The sequence below is a fragment of the Humulus lupulus genome, chromosome X (assembly GCF_963169125.1).
Source record: "Humulus lupulus chromosome X, drHumLupu1.1, whole genome shotgun sequence".
NCBI classification, from domain to species: Eukaryota; Viridiplantae; Streptophyta; class Magnoliopsida; order Rosales; family Cannabaceae; genus Humulus; species Humulus lupulus.
In genome coordinates, this window is record NC_084802.1 from 153,158,561 (window position 1) to 153,172,593 (window position 14,033).

A 14,033-nucleotide genomic window follows, 5' to 3' on the forward strand; every position below is an offset into this window, starting at 1 on the left:
TAAATAGGATGTTCACCAACCAGATCGGGAAGAACATGGAAGTGTATGTTGACGACATGCTGGTCAAGTCGAAAACTGCCGATAACCATGTCTCCGATTTGGAGGAATGCTTTAAGATATTGAGAGAATATGGCATGAGGCTAAACCCCCAAAAGTGTACTTTCGAGGTCGCGTCGGGAAAATTCCTGGGTTTCATTGTCAATACCAAAGGAATAGAAGCGAACCCTGATAAGATCAGGTCGCTACTTGAGATGCCCTCGCCCCGGTCGCGAAAGGACGTTCAAAGTCTGATAGGAAGGGTGGCGACCCTTAATTAGTTTATTTCTAAATCTACCGACAAGTGTCTGCCATTCTACAACCTGCTCCGGGGAAATAAAAAATTCGAGTGGACCGAGGAATGCGAACATGCCTTCCTCGACCTGAAAACACATTTAGCTGAGCCGCCCGTATTATCCAAACCGACGGCCGGAGAGCCTCTTTTCCTTTACCTAGCTGTCACGGAAGATCCAACTAGCGCTGTATTACTCAGAGAAGAAGACTGATCCCAAAATCCAGTCTATTACATCAGCAAGAGGCTTCTCGGAGCTGAATCCTGGTATCCTTTGATGGAAAAAATGGCTTTCTGCCTCATTACGGCCTCCCGAAAGCTCAGGCCATATTTCCAGTCCCACTCAATACATGTCATAACTGATCAACCTTTAAGGCAGGTTTTGCAGAAACCTGAAGCATCGGGACGTCTGTGGGCTATCGAACTCAGCCAATTTGAGATATTGTACATACCGTGAACTGCAATAAAAAGCCAGGCCCTGGCTGATTTTGTGGCAGAGTGCACAGGATTCCGAGAAGATCCTGTAGAAGAGTCAGCCCAGGCCTCCTTAGCCCAGGCCTCATGGAAGGTCTTCGTAGATGGCTCGTCTAACGAGAATGGCTCTGGGGCTAGAATCATATTGATATCCCCAGAAGGACATCAATCCACTTGGCATTATGATTCAGATTCAAAGCGTCCAACAACGAGGCTGAATACGAAGCTTTACTGGCTGGGCTAAGGGTGGCCCAGGAGCTGAAGGCCAGCTCCGTCCAGTGTTACAGCGATTCCCAGCTCGTGGTAATCCAAGTGTTAGGGGAATACCAAGCATGAGGAACCAAGATGGCTGCTTACCTGGCCAAGGTAAAGAAAGAACTATCCGCATTCGAGCGCAGATCAATCGAGAAGATACCTCGGGAACAGAATGCCAACGCGGATGCCCTGGCAAAGCTCGCTACCTCTGGGGAGACGGAGACTTTGGGGCTGGTGCTGGTAGAGTTCTTAGAAAGACCAAGCATAGAGGAAGTCGGGGCGGAGGTCGAGATGATCGATGCCACACCAACCTGGGTGACCCCCATCTTCGAGTATCTCACAGCAGGAAAGTTACCCGAGGAGCGAAATGACGCAAGGTGGGTACTTTACCAGGCTCCAAGGTATACAGTGATAGATGGGATATTATACCGGCGTGGACACTCTTTACCTCTCCTGCGGTGCGTTCTGCCAAGCGAGGCGAAGACCATTTTGCAGGAGGTGCACGAGGGTTTCTGCGGAGATCACACTGGGGGGCAAAGCCTGGCCCTGAAGATACTAAGGCAAGGGTATTATTGGCCCACTTTGTCAAAGGACTCGATCTCCTACGTCAAGAAGTGTGACAAGTGCCAACAATTTGCCACAGTTTCCCAGGCTCCTCCGGTTGAGCTGAAGATGATCACGTCCCCATGGCCGTTCGCGGTTTAGGGCATTGACCTGGTCAGTGCCCTCCCTACTGGAAAGGGAGGAGTTCGCTATGCGGTGGTGGCTATCAACTACTTCACCAAGTGGGCAGAAGCAGAGCCCCTGGCGACTATCACTTCAAAGAGAGTCCTCGACTTCGTGGTCAAGAGTATTATCTGTCGATTCGGGCTGCCAAAGAAGATCGTGTCAGATAATGGAATGTAGTTCGATAGCGACCTCTTCACCGAATTCTGTGAGAGGCATGGCATTGTTAAAAGCTTCTCCTCCGTGGCCTATCCCCAGGCCAATGGGCAGGTCGAGGCTGTCAATAAGATGCTAAAGGCAAGCCTTAAGAAAAGACTGGATGAAGCTAAGGGAGTCTGGCCCGAACAGCTCCCCCAGGTACTGTGGGCATATCGGACCTCATATCGAACTTCGACGGGTCATACTCCTTTCTCCCTAGCTTTCGGAAGTGAGGCAGTCCTTCCTGTCGAAATAAAGGTAGCCTCGCGTAGAGTCCAGGCATTTGACCAGGACTGGAATGACGAATTGATCTGCGCGTCCCTCGACCTAATTGACGAAAAAAGAGAGGATTCACAGCTGCAGCTCGTGCATTATCAATCAAAGGTCACTCGTTATTTCAACTCAAAGGTCAAGAAATGCGTCTTTAGCGTTGGCGACCTGGTGCTCAGGAGAGTCTTCCTAGCCGGCAAGGATCCCAAGGGCGGAGTGTTGGGACCCAATTGGGAAGGGCCCTTTCAAATAACCGAGGTTGTGAAAGGAGGAACCTATAAGCTAGCTCGACTTAGTGGAGAAGCAGTCCCACGGACTTGGAACGCTATACACTTGAAGAAATATTATCAATAATATCTTTGTAAGGCTCAATTGGAAAAGCCATCTTTTGTTTATTAAGTAATAACAGTTATCTTTTACATTATTGTATATGTTTGTGGGTGTAAACTCAAGTAACCATGAAAGACCCTTTCCTAATTACTTGGGGGGCATATATCCTGGATATAACCAAGTCCCAAAACTTAGAAGTTAGTTCAAATTGATTGATCGATGTTTTTCTTAAAAAGCACGAGATATCGATAAAGGATTGACGCGAACTAAGTTTTCAAATTAATACCTTAGGATATAACCAGGTCCCAAAACATAGAATTTAGTTCAAATTGATTGATCGATGTTTTTCTTAAAAAGCACGAGATATCGATAAAGGATTGACGCTAACTAAGTTTTCAAATTAATACCCTGGATAATACCAGGTCCCCAAACTTAGAAGTTAGTTCAAATTGATTGATCGATATTTTTCTTAAAAAGCACGAGATATCGATAAAGGATTGACGCGAACTAAGTTTTCAAATTAATACCCTGGATATAACCAGGTCCCAAAACTTAGAAGTTAGTTCAAATTGATTGATCGATGTTTTTCTTAAAAAGCACGAGAGATCGATAAAGGATTGACGCGAACTAAGTTTTCAAAATAATATCCTGGATAAAACCAAGTCCTAAGTCTTAGAAGTTGGTTCAAATTGATTAACATATGTTTTTTCTTAAAAAGCATAGGCTGTCAATCACAACACCAACAGGAACTAAGTTCTCACCAAATGCATTGAAGAGGAGTAACAGTAAGGTCCAGACAAAAATATATAAATAGATTAAATAAATCTAAGGAAATCAATTGTTTCGAGGATAAAAAACCTCATAATATAAAGTGACAAATGAAAATAAAAGAGAAAGGAGAAAAAATCCTAAGCCCCGCCAGGCTGCTCCGATGAAGTCACCCCCTCGACATCCTACTCGGTTGCAGTGGAAGTCTCCCCGGTCTCAGAGGGCACCTCTTGTTGAAGGTGAGCATTGAAATTCTCCAAGAAGGACTCCCAAACGTTCGGCCCTAGGAAGGAGAAGTCACCATCTGGGTTGAAGGCCTAGCAATGGTACAGCATGGTCTCCATGGAGGGGCTGGAGGATGCCCTCTCCGCCACAAGGGCAGCCTTGGCTTCTTTAAGTTCCACATTCGCGGCGCCCAGGGCGACCTTGGTAGCCTCGGCCTCCAGCAGCTTGGTCCGAGATGCCTCCAACTCGGCCTGCGTAGTCGCCAGGGCGGCTTTAGCATCCTGCTCCCATTGCTGAGCGGATGCGAGGGCGCCTGGGCAGCCTGGTGCTCGCCCCTGATCTCATCAATCCTGGCCTTGGATCGAGATATGCTCCGGTGGAGAGCCAGAGTCGCCTACAAGACAGAAAGATATAAGGCAAGTGCCTTAGAAATTAAACAGAAGGAACCAGTGGTAAAGCAAACTTACCGTGAGGGTCATCCCCAGTGAAGACTCCATCACATTCTCGGGGCTCCTCGTCTCGATCTCCCGCAATTCCCTTGGGGTGGCGTTGTAGCAGTGGTCCACCATGTAGGTCGCAGTTTCGTAAACCGTCCCCCGAAAATCCTCGGGGACTTTCTCCAAGGCCTGAGGGTTGATCGAGACGCGCACGGCGGGGACCTGGGCTGCCAAGGTCCCGGTTGAAACCTCCTTTTCCCGACCAAGTACAGGAGGTCGCGGGGGAGGTGGAGCCATCTTCTCTACTGCAGGAGGGGGTGGAGGCACTTTCTCCATGGCGGGGGGACCCTGGTTTTTCCCTTTGGCCGGGGACTTGGAGGAAGTCCCAACAGCTTTCTTTGCCAACCGGAGCCTCTTCACCAAGGGCCTAGACTGCCCGAAGGAAGGGTTTCCCCCCTGGAACATAGAACGCAGAACGTTATCTCTGGGCTGCGACATCTCCTCATCTAAAACAAAGAAAATAATCATTAGCACGCATGTAAAAATACTTTGATAAAAAAAAAAGAAGAGCTAAAGTATGTATTGAAAAAGGTCCTACCCTCCGAGCTAGAGGAGGAATCTATTGTTAAGACCTCCGGCCCCGGAGCTTCTACGGGGGAGTCTAAGATAATGACTTCACAGGTGAGAGGAGGCTCTGGGTCCGGATCCGCCTCAGGACTGGACTCCTCTACATACTGCCTAAGACCCAGAGCTACTACACCCTCCAGAAGGGAGGGCCACGACCTAAGATTGGTCCCGTACTCCTCAAAAAAGGCCGACCTAAAGGCCAAGGTATTATTTACGACTACAGTACCCCTAGGGCGGCCCATGTCATAACGCAACAGGAGCTGGTCAACACACTGGAGTAGAGTGGTGTTGCGATCTGGGTCGTTTTGGTGGCGGTGGATGAGTTGGCTGGGGTTAAACCTAGCAAGCCGTAGGTCTGCGGTGGCCCTGTCTAAGTCCCTAAATAAGTAAGGGTTACCTTGGCCGGAGGGGCCGGCTACTACCCCGGACTGGGTCCGCTCCGCGTTGACTTCCTGGGCGACCTCAAGAGCTCACTTTCGGTGCACGAGGGGGACCTCGTCCTCCTCGCCCTCGCCCTCATCCACGGCCTCCTCCTCGGGGATGGGCACCATCTCAAGAGCAGCGGGGATGGTCCGCAGCCTCCTTAGAGCCAGAGTCTGGCCTAGGGAAATTAACTTGCACGCCAACATTGTCTCGTCAGACACGAGCTGGCGATAGTCTTTTTCACTTGGGGGGAGCCCCGCCAAGGTTTCGTACTGACCCCCAAGGGTCACCGACTTAGCCGTCCTCGGGAAAATAGTTGCACGATAGTTTTCAAGTCAGCTACGAATGGAAAGAGATTAATCAGCGACAAGCTAGCGAGCTAAAGTTAAAAGGAACTTACGAGGACGGTTGAAGAAATGATATTCGCAGTTGTGAAACCCCGTTGACACGAAGAATTGATCCTTGAAGTCATTGGGGTGGCTGGGCAACTCGATGACCGCGGCCGAATTGGGAAAATGGGTTAGGTAGTAGAACCCATCACCTCGCCCCCGTTGGTCCGAGCTGGCTTTGAGGCAGAAATAGTACAGGATGTCCGCCGGCGTGGGGACCTCCCATTCCTGCTTCAGGAACAGGTACCTTAACCCCGCTAACAGACGGTAAAAGTTAGGGGGGAGATGAAAGAGGGCCAGTTTAATGAAATTTAAGAAGTTCGCAAAGTACTGGTCGAAGGGGAGAAAGGCCCCAGCCTTGAGGTGTTCGTCGCTTCAGGCCGCAAACTCCTCATCGAGCGGTGCGCAGCTCCGCTCGCCCTCCAGGGGAGGACGGACAACTAGGGCGCCCTTCCCTATCTCGATGTTGTGGGAAAGCATGATTTTATTGAATTTCCCCTGGTTGTGACCTTCGAGGCAATCCTCTCAGCCTCAAAGAAGGCGTCAGGTCCCACCTCGACCTCCTTCTCCACGGTGGGACCAAAGTGGGGAATTGGGGAGTCTATTGCCACCTCTTTCCCTTTACCGGCGTGCTGGGAGGATGAGTTGCTAGCGCTCTTCTTGGATGCGCTCTTCTTGGATCCCATCTGGTCGCCTAATGAACAAAGAAGAAAGTTTAGAGAAAGCGACCTAAGCATAAGAAAGAATCCAGCACGAAGAATGGTTTCCTTTACACGGGCAGAGGTAATCTCAGCCCGCGGCGAGTGAGACCACGCGATTTTATGAACGTGCGCCTAAGCTACCAACGGGCCCCTGATTGCTCGGGATCCGTGTGTCAGGGTAAAGTTTTCCTTGGAAAGAAAGTTTCGAAAGGAAAAATCGCCTGTGAAGCGTGTCTCCTACGCTACCCGGTTTTTGCACCCTAGAAACTTGTTGTTCCAAACAGGCGTAAAAACTTTTACCCAGAAAATCACCCCAGAACTTTGTCCTATGAGTCATGTTCCTAAGCATTCTCTGTCCTACGGTCGATACCCCTAGGATAAAAACCTACGCACAAAATACCAGCAAAGAAAAACAACCTACTGTATACGGCTAAGAAGGAAGTTTACCTAAGCAAAGAAAAATGGAAACATTTAAAGCATAAAACAAACAGAGGACTTACAAAAGTTTTTTGCTGCGTAAAGGCTGAAAAAACGCGTCGGGGTTGGGATCCTGGTGGAATCCTTGGAACCAGAGTCACGAAAGAACCCTCGTGTCTGAAACTCAGGAACGTATGGAACAGTGACCAGAAGAAAGAAAGGGTTTTGAGACTGAGAAGAGAGAAGGAAGAAGATGAGGAAAATTTTCAAACAAAAGGTGGCTCATGCGGAAGGTGGCCACCCTTATATATACGTAAAAGGCAAAGGAATGAGGGCCGTTCAATTGCCTTGATGTAGGATACGAGTATCACAACTCGAAAGACGAAACGACGGCTGAAGATAGGCTAGGTCATTTAATGCGGTTCTCGGAAGATGGACCGTCACCAACCACGATGCTCCACGTATCTGACACCAGTGTAATGGGCGGGATATGAAGAGTCCCCAGGGAAACCTAAAAGCCCCCACTGTGGCCACAGATGACGTCATATGCCACGAGTATGGGCTTCGGGGGCAAATGTATGCCCTAAATATCCACGGGTTATTAGCGAGATGGAAATGGGCATAATCCTATCAGCCACGTGGAAGCTCCTACTCGGAGCTGCTGTCACAAATCTCTACCTCTTTAGCTCGAGGTAGCCAATGGTTTAGTAAGAATACTCAGGGATCAGGTCAGTAGCGTGGACACCACGGGCTGAGACTACATCAAGCTCGGGATACGAGCTTGAGCTGACACGTCCAACCCTTTATAAAGTCAACCATGCAATGTAAACGTGCGCATATCAGACATCACGTGTCTACTCCATTCCTGAAATCTCAGACACGTAGCTTAAACGTACGTGTTCAGGCACCCCACGACTGGTATGGGCCATGCAACCCATTATCCCCCTTACCTATTGATTAGACCACAATTCATTGTCAGGTTTTAGGAATTAATCATGAATGTCACAGAAGTGACATGATAGGTAAGAAGGTCACGGGATGGCCCCCTTTGCCAACACCCAGGTGTCCTCTCCCTATAAATATGGAGACCCTGGGTGTTGCAAAGGGATGGCTTCTAATTTGTAAAGAAATACCCTGTAAGGAATATCAGAGATATATCAATAATATTGGCTGGTGGACTAGAAGGATTTTAACCATTGAACCATCTAAAAAAGTATTCGAGTTATAACCTTCCTTTGAGATCATTCATCTATTACGGTTCATCATTTAGCACTAATCCCTCTTCTTATTCATATAATTATCTGTTGCCGAAGAACCGCGTCAACAGAAACTAATGCCTTAATTCTACTAATCCCATTTCCTTGATATGCTTATCAAATGTAGCTTCTGGTAGTGTCTTTGTAAATGGATCCGCAAGATTATCTTCAGTTGCAATCTTCATAACCTTCACATCTCCCCTGGCCACATATTCTCAAATAATGTGATACTTCCTTTCTATATGCTTACTCCTCTTGTGAATTCGAGGTTCTTTCGAGTTGGCTATCGCTCCTGTATTGTCACAAAAGAACACAAGCGATTTATCCATTTCTGGAATAACACCAAGATCCGAATAGAACTTATTTAGCCAGATTATTTCCTTAGCTGCTTCTGACGCGGCTATGTACTCAGCCTCCATGGTGGAATCTTAGATTGCAGACTGCTTTATGCTTCTCCAAATCACAGCTCCACCCCCAAGAGTAAACACCATTCCAAAAGTAGACTTCCTGTCATCGGCATCAGTTTGAAAATCTGAATTGGTGTAGTCTACATGGTTCAGAACACCACCCTTGTAGACTAACATATAATCCCTAGTCTGTCTCAAATACTTCAGGATATGCTTAACTGCTATCCAATGTTCCGGTCCTGGGTTTGACTGATTCCTGCTCACTACTCCCACTGCATAGGAGATATCTGGTCTAGTACACAACATGGCATACATCAGACTTCCAACTGCAGATGCGTAAGGAACTTTTCTCATTGCATCTTCCTCTTCAGGAGTCTGGGGAGACCGCTTCTTTGAAAGATAAATTCCATGGCGGGACGGTAGACGCCCTTTCTTGGAATTTGTCATTGAGAAACGTTCAAGCATTTATCTATGTAAGCTGCTTGAGATAGAGCTAAGAGTCTGTTATTTCTATCCCTGATGATCTGGATACCTAGAACATAACTCGCTTCACCCAAATCCTTCATCTGGAATTGAGTGCTCACCCAATTCTTCACATCTGATAATTTCTTAACATTGTTTCCAATGAGTAAGATATCATCTACATAAAGAAACAGGAATACCATTATTTGATTTGCCTTCAGCTGGTAAACACAGGGCTCATCAATATTTTGTTCAAAGCCATAGGTTTTGATTATTTCATCAAACCTAAGATTCCAAGAACGAGAAGCTTGCTTGAGTCCATAGATGGACCTATTCAACTTGCAAACTTTTCCTTCTTGTCCAACTACTTTAAATCCTTCTGGCTCATCCATATAAATGACTTCGTCAAGCTTTCCATTAAGAAAAATTATCTTGACGTCCATTTGCCAGATCTCATAGTCGAGAGCGGCTGCTATGGATAGGAGGCGAATGGATTTGAGCATGGCTACCGGACTAAAAGTTTCCTCATAGTCCACGCCTTCTCTTTGGGTATAACGCTTTGCCATTAATCGAACTTTATAAGTCTTGATATTTCCATCAACACCTCATTTTTTCTTATAGATCCACTTGCACCCAATGGCCCTTAAGTCACTAGGTGCTTCCACAAGATCTCAGACGGAATTTGAGTACATGGACTCCATTTCCTGTTTCATGGCTTCGAGCCATAGTTGCTTTTCAGGGCTAGCCATTGCCTATTTGAAAGACAATGGATCATCATCACTAGTGTCACCAACAACCATATTGGTTTCACCATCCAAACCATAGCGAACTGGGTTCCTAGAAACCCTCCCACTACGACGAGGCTCTGTGAATGTTTGCTCAGGAACAGTGGTTCTTTCTTCATTTAAATCGACTTGCGTCGGTTGAACATGAAGAGTGGGAATTTCATCATCGACTTGCGTTGATGACGATGGAACATTGGTTAGAGTCAATTCTTTAACCATCTCCTCTAAAACTACTTTGTTGCGAGGTTTAAAGTTCTGGACATAGTCATTTTCTAGAAAAGTAGCATTTGTAGAAGTAAACACTTTCTTTTCTGAATGACTATAGAAAAGTCCACCTCGAGTACCTTTAGGATAGCCAACAAACATGCAAACTTCAGTTCGCGGTTCTGACTTTCCCTCCTTTTTCCTCGGGATGTGAGCGGGACACCCCCAGATTCTATAATGGCGTAAACTAGGTTCACGACCATTCCAACGTTCTAAATGTGTTTTGGAGATTGATTTTGATGGCACGACATTGAGAATGTCGTTCTCGGTTTCAATTGCATGTCCCCAGAACGAAGTTGGTAGAGTTGAGTAACTAAGCATGCATCTATCCATTTCCAATAAAGTTCTGTTCTGGTGTTTCGCTACACCATTTTGTTACGGAGTACCTGGGGCAGTAAGTTGTGATAAAATCCCAAGTTCAGTTAAATGATCTTGGAACTGCATATCCAAATATTCTCCACCCCTATCAGATCGCAAGATCTTTAACGTTTTACCTAATTGGTTCTGAGCCATTGCTAGGAATTCCTGAAACTTTGAAAATGTTTCTGATTTCCTATGCATTAGGTAAAGACATGAGTATCTAGAGTAATCGTCAATGAAAGTGACAAAATACTCAAAACCACCCCTGGCTTGTACATTCAAAGTTCCACAAACATCTGAATGCACAAGACCAAGTGGTTCTTTGGCCCTATCACCCTTTGCAGAGAATGGACGCTTGGTCAGTTTGCCTTCTAGACAAGATTCACAGACAGGTAATTCACCTAAGGTGAGTTCCCTCAAAGGTTCGTCCTTTGTAAGTCTTTAAATCCTATCATAGCCAATGTGACCTAGTCTCAAGTGCCATAAATACGTCATATTATCGTTATCGGTCTTTTGCCGTTTATTGGTCCTAGGTTTAGCTACTTTGAATAATTCATTATTAAGAGCGAGGGGTTTGTTAGGTCGCAGAATATAAAGCCCGTTTTCCAAACATGCAATACACAATTGTGATCCATTGAAAGAAATAGATATATTAGAACTTGTGAAAATCATAACAAATCATTCTAATTGCAACATGGAAACTGAAATTAAATTTCTACTAAAATCTGGAATAAAACATACATCATTTAAAATTAAAAATTTATTTCTGAACTTCAGACGAGCTCTTCCTCTAGCTTGGACTGCAACGAACGTTCCGTTCCCAACTCTAAGCTTTAAGTCGCCTTCGTTCACTTCCTCCCACAATTCAAGAAGCTGTAAAGAGTTGCAAACATGGTTGGTAGATCCAGAATCAATAATCCAAATGGAATTATCATTCTCTAAAACACATGTTTCTAAGATAAATGAACTATAATCATTACCTTTCTTTTTCGATGCTAGAAACTTAGGGCAATCTCGTTTCCAATGCCTCTTCTCTTTGCAGTGAAAGCACTTATCTTTACATTTCTTGTTTTTCTTATTCTTCCCCTTAGGCGTCTGTGCACTTGGTTGTGCACTCGTCTTTGCAGCCTTTGCAGGCTTGGGGTTGTTTATTTGTCCACCTTTTCTCTTGTTTCCAGCTTTTGAAGACGAACTTGGTTAGCTTCAGCCTTAGTTGGATTAGCAGCAACAGTAGTAGTTGTCTTCTTTTCTCCTTCCTTACTAGGTCCACCCATGATAGACTCAAAAGTCTAAAGCTCATTCATGAGCTACGTCAGACCATAGTTGAGTTTATTCAACACATAGTTGGTGGTGAATGGAAGGAAAGCTGGAGAAAACCTGTTGAGGATTAAGCCAACTTGAGTTTTCTCATCTATTATGGCTCAGTGTAGTTCAGCTTCCTGAAAGTAGTTTGTCATCTTGATCAGGTGATCACGAACATGTTGAGAAGGTGCCATTCGAGCATTGGCATATTTCTTGGTGGCCTCAAAACGAGTCTGCACTGACTTGGCACCAAACATGTCTTGGAGCTTATCCATGATTTCGTAGGCTGTCCTGACATTCTCCATCTTTGTGTTGAGAGTATCAACCATACTAGTCAACATGTAGTACCACGCCTTGTTGTTAGTTGCCTACCAACGCTCATACTTGTCCCTCACAGACTTGGTAGCTCCTTCAGCTGGAACTTCCGGGGATTCCTCAGTCATGACGAACTTGGAGTTGTCACCTATCAACACAATGTTGATGTTTTGCTTCCATTTAAGGAAGTTTTCTCCAGTGAGTTTCTCCATCGAAAGTTGAGAAAGGATGGGAGTAGACACAAACACTACTTAGCTTAAAACTACCAATTATCAATAAAATAGATATCAATCATATTTGCTCAATAAAACTTCTATTCACACAAATTTCAAGAAATAGCACAGCACATACCAAAATATGTAAGATATGAGAAAAAAAAAATACTAAAAACAATCATATCTCTATTTCTTTAGGTTTTTAACTAATCTATGATGTCCTTGTCCCAGTTGGCGAGAGTAAAAAATATCACTAGTTAAATAGAGTTGTAAACTCATTTAATAATGGACACCACTATCAACAACCTACTATTCGATCAAAATAAGAAAACAAAATCTCTTATTTTATGATTGTATGCCCTGATTTTCCAATGGGCTATTAGCGAGCTGAGATATGGCCTAAACTATATCAGCCACGTGGATCCCCCATGACCAGAGCTGTTGTCGTCAGGTCCTACCTCGTTAGCTCGGGGTATCCAAGGGTTCACCAAGATTACTTAAGGATTGAGTCTGGACTCTGAAGGCCACAGGTCGAGGGAAGCATCGAGCTCGTGGTACGAGCTGGAGTTGGAGGCTTAGACCTTTTGTAAAGTCAACCACGCAAGGTGAACGTGCATATATCAAACATCGCGTGTCTGATATATCCCTGACTTCTCGGACACACAGCATGAATGTGCGTATTCTGGCACCCACGACCGGGTTGGGTCGTGCGGCCCATTATCCCCCCTACCTATTGATTAGACCACACTTCATGTGTCAGGTTTTAGGAATTAATCATGAATGTCACAGAAGTGACATGATAGGTAAGAAGGTCACGGGATGACCTTCTTACCAACTCCCAGGTGCCCTCTCCTATAAATATGGAGACCCTGGGAGTTGCAAAGGGTTGGATTCTATTGTGTAAGGAAATACTCTGTAAAAGAATACCAAGCATATAGCAATAATATTGACTGGTGGAGTAGAAGGATTTTAACCTTTGAACCACCTAAAAAACGTAATTGCGTCACCAGTCCATCTCCAAAAGATCATTCATCTGTTTCGGTTCATAGTTAAGCACTAATCCCATCCTCTTATTTTCTTAATTACCTGTTGGCGAAGAACCGCGTCAACAATGAGCTAGACCCACGGTTTCAATAATCATAGATTTAGTCCTAGTAGTCACCGTAGGGGTAAGTCTAGTAGAATTTGACCTATAATTATCTATCTTTCGAAATCTAACCTTATCAAAATAACTAATGAATACCTTCCGTAGGGGGACGAATCAAAGCGCCTCGAGGCCCCTATAATTAAGCTATTGACTATGTTAAACCAACGGTGAACATCAAATATAATTTTTAAAATAAGCTCATTATTAAAATTAAAATTAGTATTTTTATTATTTATTTTTAGAAAATTAATGACTATGGTTTTCCCAAAAAAAATTAAACAGATTAAATTTTTTAAAACCAAAGTCCTATAATTTCCTATTAATTCTAAAGTGTTACATTGAAACAAATTCAATTAATTTAGAATTAATTTGTTGCTAATCAATATTTAGGTTTAACTAATATAATGAACCTATACAATTAAGTCCAACTCAGGTAAATGGGCCTTAACAATTGGGCTTGTATGGAGGAGGGCTGGGTCCAGTATGTCGTTCCCACTACAAAAGCCCCCTACTTTCCATACAAGGTCCAAAAGACAGGAATTTAAACCTTCATTTTATTAATTGTTATTAATTGATTAGGCCCACTATAGTTATGCAAAGCAAATGAGCCATTACAAGTGGAATCACCCACAAGAGAGAAATTTAAACTTTACATTTTCTAATGGGCCCAAATAAAATTTATCATTTTATGAATATTTTATTTAGCAAAATACCATATCTCTAACAAGCATATGGGCCACTATATGCATCTAAGCCCAATTGCAAAAATATCACATATAGTGCAAACAGACATGTTATAATTGGATGGGCCTAATTATGTTACTATATGAGCAATTCTATGAATTTATGCAACAATACCACAATTTATTTCATTTGCAAAAATACCACAATTAATTATCTAGAATTTATCAAAAAAAATTCAAATTAATTAAATTTTTTACAAAAATAAGTC